The sequence below is a fragment of the Rhincodon typus genome, chromosome 22 (assembly GCF_021869965.1).
Source record: "Rhincodon typus isolate 14 chromosome 22, sRhiTyp1.1, whole genome shotgun sequence".
In the NCBI taxonomy this organism is placed as follows: Eukaryota; Metazoa; Chordata; class Chondrichthyes; order Orectolobiformes; family Rhincodontidae; genus Rhincodon; species Rhincodon typus.
The window spans coordinates 14227598-14240173 of NC_063353.1; the positions used below are offsets into that span (position 1 = coordinate 14227598).

A 12576-nucleotide genomic window follows, 5' to 3' on the forward strand; every position below is an offset into this window, starting at 1 on the left:
TCCAGGGTCCAAAATAAATAATGTATACACTTCACACAGAACTTAGATCAGAAAAAAAATCTACTGTTTATGGACTATAGCCTGTAATTCTGAATCTGCTAATATGATGAAAATATATTAGAAATAGATTTGAGGATGAGAAGCACGCAAAATACGTAATAGGTCATAAGTTATAAAAACTTGGAATTGTGCATATGGGATAAAAATGTGTTAATACAATTGTATGCATAAATCTAATATGAAACTACATAAAAAATTACAATTGCAACAATTGTTGCAAACAATTTATACAAGTTACAAGTATTTTTTCCACAGCAGAGTATGCAGAAAAAAAAACTTAAAAGAAACTGAAATCTCAGTTCCTTGGAGATGCTTCTGCTTAACCTTGCAATAGGACAATAGAAAGAATTGGCTCTCATACACTTTCCCAAATTTTCCTGCATATCCTATCTCACAAAAAGTGCTTACTGTAAAAGAACAAGAGATCCTCACTGACATAGCAGTCAATGGTGTGGTCAAGATTGAGTTTCAACAAACCAAACAAAAGCAGAGCATCCTAAGCTGCCAAACAGACAGAGCTGTCAAGGCTCGACAAGCTGAGTGAGTGGGCAAATGCATGGCAGATGCAACATAATGTGAATAGATGTGAGGTTATCTATTTTGGGAGCAAAAACAGGAAGGCAGATTACTATATAAATGGCTATAAATTGAAAGAGGGGAATGTGCAACAGCATCTGGGTGTCCTTGTACACTGGTCACTGAAGGCAAATATGCAAATAATATGTTAGCCTTCATAACAAGAGGATTTGAGTTTGCGAGCAGGGATACCTTGCTGCAATTATGCAGGGCGTCGGGAGACCAAACCAGGAATATTGCGTGAAGTGTTGATCTCCTCATTTAAAGAAGGATGTTCTTGCAATAAAAGGGAGTACAGTGAAGATTTACCAGATTGATTCTAAAATGGCAGGACTGACAAATAACAAGAGGTTGAATCAATTAGGATTATATTCGCTAGAATATCGGTGGTTAAAAAAAAAAATCTAGAATTAGAGTCTAATAATGACCATGAAACCGTTGCCAATTGTCAGGAAAAACCCATCTGGTTCACTAATGTCCTTTAGGGAAGGAAAGCGCCATCCTTACCTGTTGTGGCCTACATGTGACTCCAGACCCACAGCAATGTGGTTGACTCAACTGCCCTCTGGGCAACTGGGGATAAATGAAGAATAAAGAACAATACAGCACAGAATCGGCCCTTCAGCCCTCCAATCCTGTGCTGACACATTTTGCCCTTGGATGGGCAATAAATTCTGGCCTAGCTAGTGATGGCTATTCACATCCTGTGAATGAATGGAAAAAAGAAAGCATTCAGAAGAATGAGGGGGGCATTCTCGTAGAAACCTAAGAAATTCTAACAGGGCTCGGCAAGAAGGATGTTCCTAATGACAGGGGAATCCAGAACCAGGGCTCACAATCAGAGGATATGGAGTAAACCATTTAGTACTGAAATGGGGGAGAGATTTCTTCACCTACAGAGAGGCAAGCCTGTGGAAGTCACTCCACAGAAAACAATCAAGGCGAAAACACTATATGATTTCAAGATGGAGTTGGATATAGCATTTGGGGTGAAAGCAAAAGATGTGCAGGAAAGCAGGAACAGGTTAATGAGTTGGATGGCCAGCCATAATCATAATGAATGGCGGAGGAGGCTTGTGGGCCGAAGTGCCTACCCCTGCTCCTATTTTCTATGTTTCTGTGGTACCGTTTGCAACACTGCTGTTTTGGAAGGGGAACTTCGGCACACACTGGAATGAAATCAAAGTCCTGTCCCATCAACATCTGTATGTTGAAACAGTTTGAGACTGAAATAGTCGCCCATTCTCCCAACTTATGCTCTAACAGACATTCACCATCAAATTATTAGAAAGGTTTAAAAAAAAATTGTAGACACATGCTTACAATTATAATGAGTTACAAAAATGTGTGAGGGTTTAGTAGTTAAAAAAAAAAGCTAAAAAATGAAACTGCATGGAGGTGCAAAGACTTGTGAATGCATAAGGATATGTAACCAAATGTTGGGGGAACGACTGGCCTACAGCAACAAGGATTGTATTCTCATGGTTTGAGAAAATCAGTGAGGGCATCAATGCTTAAAAAAAGGTGCCAGTGACACCCACATTGCAGGAGTTAATTTTAAAAACTAGTCTGCAGTTTCCTGCTTTGCAAATAAAAGGAGTTATATTTGTAATCTTCCAATTTAATGGATGACGCAAAATCAGAGTTTTTGAAAATTAAAACTCAAGAATCAATTATTTCACTAGCAAATTCATTTAAGATCCTAAGATGAAGTGCTTCAGAATCCAAGCTCTGGGCAGCCCCCAGTTTCAGCAATTTATCCGAGCTGGTTCTCTGGTGACTGTCCTTTTCCCAAGTTGTTCCCTCCCTTTCACTTGATAGCTACTTCTGGAATGCTATTTATATTCTCTGCAGCGAAGACCGACGAGGAATTTCCCAGCTAACTTCTGAATACAGCCTTCACTGCTACATCACATGGCTCCTGTACTCAGCAGGTTAGTGGAAGTGGAACCAGTGTTGAGGATGTTATTCATCCTGGGACAACAGTAACACAACAGCCTGTGCCACTAACCACTTGACTTTCCACTCACAGACAGTTCTTCTCACCAAATGTTTCGGCGTAAGGAACAAGATCATTTAGAAGGCCAGGACCTGTCAGCACAAAATTGAAAGTAGGAAACACAGGAGAACTTTTTTTATTTCCCCCTAGAGAATTGATTCTGAGAAGAAAACAAAGAAAGTAAAACCAAAAAGGAGAATATGGTTTTCTAAGTGGTAGGGGAAGAAGGAGAAGGATTTCATTGAGGAGGCATGGTGACATAACTGAGTTTAAAATTACAAAGTGTGCATTTGTCTACCTAAACATAAGGAGTTTATATTCAAATTCTAGTATGGTATGCTTTGTAAACAGGCGAAGACATAAGCAAGATGCATCTGTAAGTACAGTACAGATTTTAGGTTGCTTTCTATCAGATGTTCACCACAGAACAGAACCAGATATAGCAAACTCAAGAAAAATACAAAAACTACAAATAAAATCTCTAAAAAGAAAAGCTAAGGCTTTAATGAGGTATGTACAGTAACTCATTGCAGTAAATAATTGTGAGGGTACGGCTATGAGAAGGTAATAATAGATTTAGTTAGCACAGATCATTTGACAAAGGAGGCTGAGTCAAAGGGGACTAGGAACGGAGATTGGTACAAATAGGAATGAGACCAAAAGATCATATGCTGGAATAATAGAAGAATATATTGGACAGATTAAGATATGAAAAAAAGAAATAAAGTTGGTCAGAAAGTCTGCAAAGCAACCAGGATAATATAATAATGAACAGATTCGGACATTACCTATAATGCAGTAAAATAAGGTGATGAAGGATGAGGTATTTAAGAAACCAGAACAGACAGGTGGAATATAAAGAGAGGAAAAAAATAGAGAGGTATTAGTCATAGGAGATTAATTGCTCAGCTGTGTGTTGTAAGCACAGGATCTATAGTTTGATGAGTTGTTTACCTCAGCAAAAGCAGTTCACATCAATGAAAGGATTAGACTTTTGAAAAAGTACAGACAAAGAGCTAACGTACTGAGTAGATGCAGTGTAAATAACAATATAAAATCATGGGCTGGAGTTTACAATCCCTCTACACCCCACCCCCCGACCCGCCACCCACTGGGTGTGTTTTCAGAGGAGGATGATCATGGGCAAGAAAGCTTGTTAACGAGCTAATAGACATGAATATTATGCTGCCTACGCCATGTTGGGTTGGTGTAGGCAAGTGGACCAAAGGGGGAATCTGTTTTTTTTTCCCCCCCACTATATGGGTTTAAAAAGGGAGAAGGAAGGTGGTGTGCAACTTTTGATGGGTAACTAGTATGCATCAGAAGCAAGTCCCATCCCTCCATCATTCCTCGCTGCCAAGTCCATCCCCCAGTCCTCCTCACACTCACCCTATAAACCTGGGACTTAGCTCAGTGAGGGATCTGCTGGTCCTAAAGCCTGCTTGCAGCTCACTGCTGCTGATACTGACAAAGCTGCCATTCCCACTGAGGCAGAAGTCCTCAGTGCTCCTTGAGGGAGCTAACTGCTAACTGCTCCTTAAGGCTGCTAGCAGTGTGTTTTGAGGTTTAATGAGGAACTGTATCAAATACTTTTTGGAAGTCTGTATACATAAATCAATATGCATTCTCTGTCCACTACTTTAGTAAACACTCAACACACTAAATCTGATTCTTCAGGCATGACCTTATACAAATCCATGCTGTCTCTCTATGGTCAAATTTTGGGTTGCCCAATCACTGTATTCTTAATGATAGACTCTAGTAATTTAACAGTAACAGGCCAACCGGTCTATAATTCTACTATTTACCTCTCTCAACTTTCTTAAATAGCAGAATGATATGCACAATTATCCTGCTTACAGGATAGTTCCAAAATCAAGAGAACCTTGGAAGATTAAAAGTAGGACATTTATAATGTTCCCACCCTATTCTTTTAAACCTTGCAATTAAAACCATATGGTCAGGAGAATTGTCACTCTTCTGTGCTTTTCTTTTTCTAATTTTTTAAGCCATTATCCAGACTAATCTACGTTAGATCTAGACTAGTTTCCTTGGGATGTCAGGCATCGTCCTCTATTATAAATACCTATGCAAAAGTAATTATTCAACAGGTCTGCTGTCACTTCCTTCTTTTCAGTGAGAATATCACTGTTAACAATTGTTAAAAGGCCCCTATTGTATTGGATCATCCATTTGTCTTCTCCTAATATAAATGTATCTTTTGCATAGACTTTGAAACTCCTTGTAAGTTTCTTTCCATGCTCCTTTTTTGTAATTCTATTTTTCACCCTTTGTTGTGCTTTGTAAGCGAGTATTGCCAGGATCCACGCTATATTTTGCAGGGAAACACAGTTTAGTTTGAAGAAACATGCAAGCATGGAGAATATGGGATTTATTTTTTGGGAGGTTTCAGTAACAGGAATTTGAACATTATAAAGTAGAAATTGTCAATCATATTTTACATAAATGATACAAAGTTAAATCTCAGATTTCTCAGGTAACGTTCATAGACTTGCTGCCCTAAATTCTTTCCCAGTTCTATCTTTCTCTGGTAGATTTCAATCACTCTTTGTCACGCAGATTTTGATTACCCATCTGGTTATCTGCAACTATTACTTTGCTTCATCTAAGCTTCACAGATAGAATTATCATGAATACAACACCCTTATGTGGAATCTCTTCCACTCAGATCATACAGCCCTGATGGTGGTTTCTGCAGAGTCACCTTTGTTCAACCATTCAATATCACCCTGGTACACAGTATAGCCAGCTCTGGTAAAAACCACACAGCTCTACAGTTTGACTGGACTATTTACACAATTTAATAGATTGCAGTTTTTTGGCAGCTGGCTCCAAGACAGAAATATGCCACGAACCCTTTTGTCTGTTCAGGCCACAAACTGAAAGTTGATCTCCCAGTTAGCTTTTGTTTTCCAAGTATCCACCAGAAGTTAATTTCCCTGAAGTCTGATGTCACAGACAGGAAATCCAATTAACAAGTTCTTCCACCAGAAACCTGGAGTCATCTCCATTTCAGATATGGGCAGTCTCCAAGAACATGGGTTTTGAATCCATTTTATGATATGGTTCAATCTCGTTTGGGATCTAATTTTCTTTCTTTGCTTTAGAAAGAATTATAAAGGGATTCTGAATAACTACCTCAGAATTCTTCATGAGTCTCATTGTCCCTCGTTTACTTACTTCAGTCTCTATTTAGTTTCAAAATTAACTCTTTTGGGGATTTTGGACAGCAGCAGTTCATTATTCTGCCAGTTGTACCTCTTCTAGGCACATTGTTGTTTTTCTCCTTGTCCTTTTACTACTTTCTTTGACTGTGTACCATTGGTCACAGAATCTTTTCTGCCCTCCACCCTATCATAGACCTGGCCTTTGCTTTTTTGGCACTCTCTTGCTTAAAATCTATTGCATTTCTAACATGTTCTAGTTCTGATGAAAGATAGTCAGCCTGAAATATTAACCCAGCTTCTCCCTCCAGAGATTCTGCCTTTTCAATATTTCCAGCATTCTTTTGTGTTTCAGATTGCCAGCATCCACAGTATTTTGCTTTTATGTCTGTAAGTATTCAAGATATTATTTTGCCTTTCCCATTTTTGAGGAAATCCTGTCTGTGGTCTTAAGGTCACTAAGTGGTGTATTCATCTTCAGAGTTATACAGCACAGAAACAGACCCTTCGGTCCAACTCATCCATGCCAACCAGATATCCTAAATAAATCTAGTTCCATTTGCCAGGATTTGGCTGATATCCCTCTAAACCCTTCCTATTCATATATCCATCCAGATGCCTTTCAAAATGCTGTAATTGTACCTGCCTCCACCACTTCTTCCAGCAGCTCATTCCATACACGCACCACCCTCTGCTCGAAAAGAACACAATTTAGTTTCCAACTGACCGACTTGAGAAGGGGGAACCTTCAGGACTACAGAATGAAAGCAACAGGGACACCAAATTCAGTCTTAAACCAGCCAAGTCACCAAACCGCACAAACTGTGTAGCCCTTTAGTTTTACAAAACTCTAACTAGCTTACTCTACCGTTGCTCATTTTAGAATCCATTTGTGTATGTACAAACTTTGGATGAGTTTGCACACACATGCATGCAGAAGTCAGAACATAATCTAATAGCTAAATTAGAAGGTCGTCAGTACATTAAAAGCTATCCTCGTTTCTTTGTTAAGGCTTCAAAAAAACTGTCTAATCGTGCATTTCAGTGCAGAACCATTTAAATACTCCCCAAATTGGCAAGTATGTCAGTTTTAACAAAGAAAAACCTGTTACGGTCAAATAAGAGGGAAATGATGGGAACCATACAAACCTCTCCTCCACTGATTGAAGGGACCTGGTTTGGAGGTTGACTAAGCAGCAGGAAATGGAGCCAGGGATAATTGATGGATACTCCAATGGCAGAATGTGCATCCTACAAGGATCTATGTTGAAACCTCAACTATTCACCTTACAGATTGCCATGTAGATGACAGGATAGATTGTCAAATATCCAAATTGGCTATTAGAGTAAAGACTGGTGGTATTGTAACCATCATGAATAGAAGCAGAACATCACAAGTGTTATATTGACATTGTGTAAATGGATTTCAATCCAGATACATATGGAGGTCATCCATCCACTTTGGAAATTAAAGAATAAAACTGTGCAACACTACAAACTATTGAGGTACAAGTACACTTCAGGGATATCTGTACATAGGTCAAATTTCATGAAAGGTACTAAAAAAGAAACTAAAAGAATATTGCCATTATATTTCAAAGATTAGGAGATGGGAGCTAGATGTCATACCTCAATGATATAAAGTCCTAGTCTGACCACATCTGGAGCTCTGTATAGCTCTGGGTATAACACGAGGAAAGATGTATTGTCTTTGGAGGGAGTATAGAGTCAACTTGCCAATGATTAAATTATGAACAGGGATTACACTAGGGCTGTGGTCCCTGGAATTTAGAAGATTGAGGGATGAGTTGATTTAAACTTGAAATATTAAATGATAATAAAAATTGTAATGAGACAAATTATTTCTATGATTTGGAGAGTGTAAAACTAGGGGGCATAGACTGAAAGATAGTGCCATATCTTTCAGGATTAAAGTTAGGAAACGTTTCTAAATGCAAATAGTGGTAGAAGTTTAGAACTCTCTTCTGCAAATGATAATTCATGCCAGATAAATTGTTACTTATCAATCTCGATTGATATTTTTTGTCAACCAAAAGCACGAAGGAAAAAGGAGCAAAGGTGGGTAAATGAAATTAAGTTGCATACCTCCACCACCTTCTCAAAGAAACCTGCAGAAGTCTAGATGGGCTAAAATACTTACTTCTGTTCTTATCCTCCCTGCAACCCTGATAGGTACATATTTAGATTAAGCCTGTAACATACTCCTCTAAATTAATTTCTCTATGAAAATAATTTTTGCCATAAAATTACTCACTTGACAAAGGACAGCATAAATATATGCACAAATACAATATGTTACATAAAATACATAATGTCTTTTGCCTTCTGCTGGCAGTATTTTAAAACTTCCCTCAATAAAATCTTAACTGAAGCATTGCAATGAATAGCAAGCTTACAATTATATGAAAACATTTTCATTAAACAAAACCAGGTAGGCTGTCCCCCAGCAGACACCATTGCGGGAATGGACCAGAAACACCAATAATGTTATAAGGCTCTCTGCAAATCATAAGCAATATTCACTCATAAATAAGCACCAGGGGATTTTGTTCTTGGACACAGCTACGTGAAGTCATGTGGCATTTTCCGAGGTCCTAGATGATCACTCCTGGTAACTGGAGGTGTTTGTCATCTCTACATGCATGTAACACTAGATAAGGTTTGTCCGAAGCAGTTCAACTGCCACCAATCCTCCTTTGTCTTTGGCCTGTTTAGTGGTTAGTGGTAGAGGCTGCACTGCTCAATATTGTCTACAGAAGAGCCACTGTTCTAAGATAATAAAAAGGCTTATTGCAATGGCAGCAATAAGCACAACTACATTTGGTCAGACATATAATCACTAGGACCTCAAGGATACAACTGCTCCCTGTAAAAGTAGAGTAATATTCCTCATCATCACCCACAGGCTGAGAGAGACACCAGTAGAATGGTGGAGCCAATGTAATGAACATTAACTCCCTCAGAATTACCATCTTGTACATCTCACGCCATGGTTTAGTTAATACATTATACAATAATTTTTAAAACTGCAATTATTTACCACTAACCCATCTATCCTCCCCCCTACCCCAACCCCCACCTTCCACCCCAAGTATCATTCTTCATAAATACAAGGGATCTGGATATTGCACAGTTCTCAGATTACATCCCCTTTGGACTTGGAAGAATGGTACATGTCTTGATTGAGGACTGTTGACCATGGCTATGACCTTTGGATCATTTCCCCACTGGACAATCTTTCACCTCTCAGATATTCTTTGCAGAAAATATTGCTCTTTGTAGACATCATTATATATTTAGTATCTTATTGGGAGGACATCTAATCTCCTGAATTTCCTTTCTGTTCTGTTGCAGACAACTGTGGTGTTGAAATAAGTATCCTTTCATTTGTAGTAGCGTGGAGTTTGGATCAGGCAATTGTTATCTAATTGAAAGAGATAGTCTCATTTTTGCTGTTTCCTGAAGACGTAGATGAGCCAATTTCTGCTTTCAGATTATGTCCTGGATCAGTGAATGTAGGTCTAGCTCCCATGGAGTCATATGTAGATTACCTCTCTTGATTTATTGATCAGGTTAGATCACGTTCTGTGCTTCCTTGACTGAGGAGGTACATTTTCTCAGTTATTAGAAGATTGTTCCTCAGTAAATCACCATTTTTGCCACTGGAATCAACTGTTCCATTATGTGAAGATTATCAGGCAAAGGTTCCTGAATGGACTCATTTGACTTATGCAGCCCTTCTTATGCTCACTGTTCATTTCTTACCATACATTTTGCTGAATTTTAGCGTCTGATGTGCCTTTGGTGATGACAGGAGTGTTTTCCTGTACAATTAACAATTTTGTACAATTGACGATTTCACAATGAAATAGGAGATCTTCAATTTCTTGAAATATTTTGCCATTCCACCACAGATGGAGCCACTGCTACACACCAGGCAACGTCTAAATGCCCCTATATACCCTTTACAAGATATGTTCCTTAAGGGAATCAGGGATATAAAACAAAGAACTATGAATGGAAGGGAAGTAAATTCTCCATGGTTGTGAAATATTGTTGATGGAAAAACAATGTTTTCTCAGCTAACTCATTGAACTCTTGGTCTGACTACCTACAACACAATACAGGAGAAAGGACATTAGTGATAGTCACTCTTTCATTCTTGCAAACTTTTGTTGAACTTCTTCTGACTTTCTGGCCACCATTTCTTCTCGGTCATATTAAATATTTCTTTTACACCATCGAAGGTAATCTCAGTTTCTTTATCCTGTTCGAGTTCAACTATGAGTCCAGAAGCCAACTCATAGAATCATACTTGTCTTCACCCACAGACTGTGCATGACTTCAGCAGAATGAATGGACCCAATGTAACTTGAACTTTGGCCATGGCAGATTGGCTATGCTAAATTAGCATCCAGGGATTTGCAGGCTAGGTGGATTAGCCATCAGAAATGCAGGGTTACAGGGGCAGGGCTTGGGGGCAGGGAGGCTGGGTTTGAATGGGATGCTCTTCAGGGGATCAGTGCAGACCCGGTGGACCAAATGGCTTGCTTTCACACTGAAGGGATTCCATGAACTTTAGTCCCTTCAGAAACATTATGTGATACAACAAATAATACTAGGTTTCTGCAATGTCGTAGAAACAAAATAGTTTAGTGCTCTTCTTGGCCACTCTACATGGTGGCCCCCTTAGTTGACAACCACTTATTAATATTCTCTTTCATAAAACACAGCTGTGGTCTATCAGTTCACTATAGTAATTCATCAGGGAGACTGAGGTAATTTTTAAATTAAGGTACAAAGGAGTCATGAGGAGATAATTAATTAAATCACAAAATTTCCTGCCTGCCTGCATTTGTTTCTTTTTTCATACTGACGTAGAGCAAATTGCTACAAATGAATAATTATCCAAGATTTCCATCCACTGTGAACATTGTGATGTATATTATTCTGTATTATCATTATTTCCTTTTTCTACCACTTCAGTGCTGCTTACACAAATGCACATTTGGCACACAATTTCCTTTCCTCTGGAGGTAGCAAGGAAGATAGTGGGAAGACTAAATAATTGGGTAAGTTATCCCTAGGAAGAAACTCACCCCGTTCTTGCCACCACAGCAATTGTACTCTGGCTGCAAAGGGCCATGGGTGAGCTTCCAGTCCCATACCAATTAAGGTGCTTAAGTGGTCAATTAACAGCAATATAATGTCACAACCCACCACCACCCTAATTACTCAAATTGGCTGGTCTCCTGACAGGGAAACCTACCTGCCAGGTTGATGGGGGAAGTCTGTACCACATAATTAAGGGGAGGTAGTCGTGTTGTGATATTGTCACAAGGCTCGTAATCCAGCTATGGAAGATAACATTCTGGGAATATGGGTTCAAATCCCTGCCATTACAGATGGTGAAATCTGAATCAAATGAAAAGTCTGGAAATAAGAGCTAGCCTAATGACAACCATGTGACCATTGAGAATTGTTTTAAAAACATATTTCACTCACTCATTCAGGAAAGAAATCTGTCATACTTACCTTCTTTGGCCTACATGTGACTCCAGTCAAACAGCAGTGTGATTGACTCTTAACTGCCTCTGAAATGATCCCAGAAAGCCATTCAGTTCACATGGCAATTAGGGATAGGCAATTAAAGCTACCCCAGCCAACAGCATCCACAACTCGTAAATGAATTAAAAAGAACTGAGGAAAATTGGGGACAGGAATGGAGAGCAAAAGTGTGACCATTGAAAGCCCATGTCTTTGCCTCCTATCTGCCTCAGGCTGCTTCTGATTGCTGCCAAAGCAGGATATCCTGATTGGACAGGAATTTCACCAGTCAGTATTTTAAGTCCCTAATTGGTGTTTGATCATGTGAGTTGAGTGATTTGTTGTCCTGAGTAATTGAAGTCACCTGGCTCCAAACTTAGTAAAGAGAGGAATACCTCTCGCCTAGGTGGCAGTATTTTTTTTTTACCCAAGATAATATACTATTATCCAAAACAAAATAAAACAGAAACCACAGCTCAAGAAAAATGACAACATCTCTACAATGTTACAAGTCTTTACCCTTCCTCCATATTTAGCTTTGTGGACCCCCCCACTCCATTTTGTCTCATCATTGGTGGTTGTGCTTCCAACAGCCTAGGGTCCTTCAGGAATTTATTTTTAAATTTATTTATGAGTTGTGGGTTTCGCTGTCTGGGCCAGAAATTATTGCCCATCCCTAGTTACTATTGAGAAGGTGGTGGTGAGCTGCCTTCTGAAACCATTGAAGTCCATTTCATGTAAATAGATGTATATCGCCATTAGGGATGGCGTTCCAGGATTTTGACCCAGCAACGGTGAAGGACTGGTGATATATTCCCAAGTCAGGGTGGTGAATGGTGAGGAGAGAACCTGGAAAATGGTAGTGTTCCCATCTATTAGTTGCCATTGTCCTTCTAGATGTTAGTGGCAATGTGTTTGGAAAGTGCTTTCTAAGGACCTTTGGTGAATCTCTGCAATGTATCTTGTAGATCGTATACACTGTTGGCGCTAAGCATCAGTGGTAAAGAGAGTGAATGATTGTGGACATGGCATCATTCAAGTGGGCTGCTTAGTGGGATCAAGAGGTCAACACTCAGTAAGGGGTTACAGTCATAGTCAGTCTAGGGGCTTGCTCAATTCCAGTCCATGAGTTTGACCATGGTCAGTTCTGCGGGTCAACTGCAACAAGTCTGCAAATTACAGATGTAT

General features: G+C 39.2%; 1 protein-coding gene across 2 annotated transcripts in view; it reads right to left on the bottom strand.

Annotated features, from left to right (window-relative positions):
• The window catches only part of LOC109938948 (copine-8), a 307311-nt gene that overhangs the window by 209220 nt on the left and 85515 nt on the right, over window positions 1-12576 (bottom strand). The gene's annotated exons all lie outside the window — the stretch shown is intronic.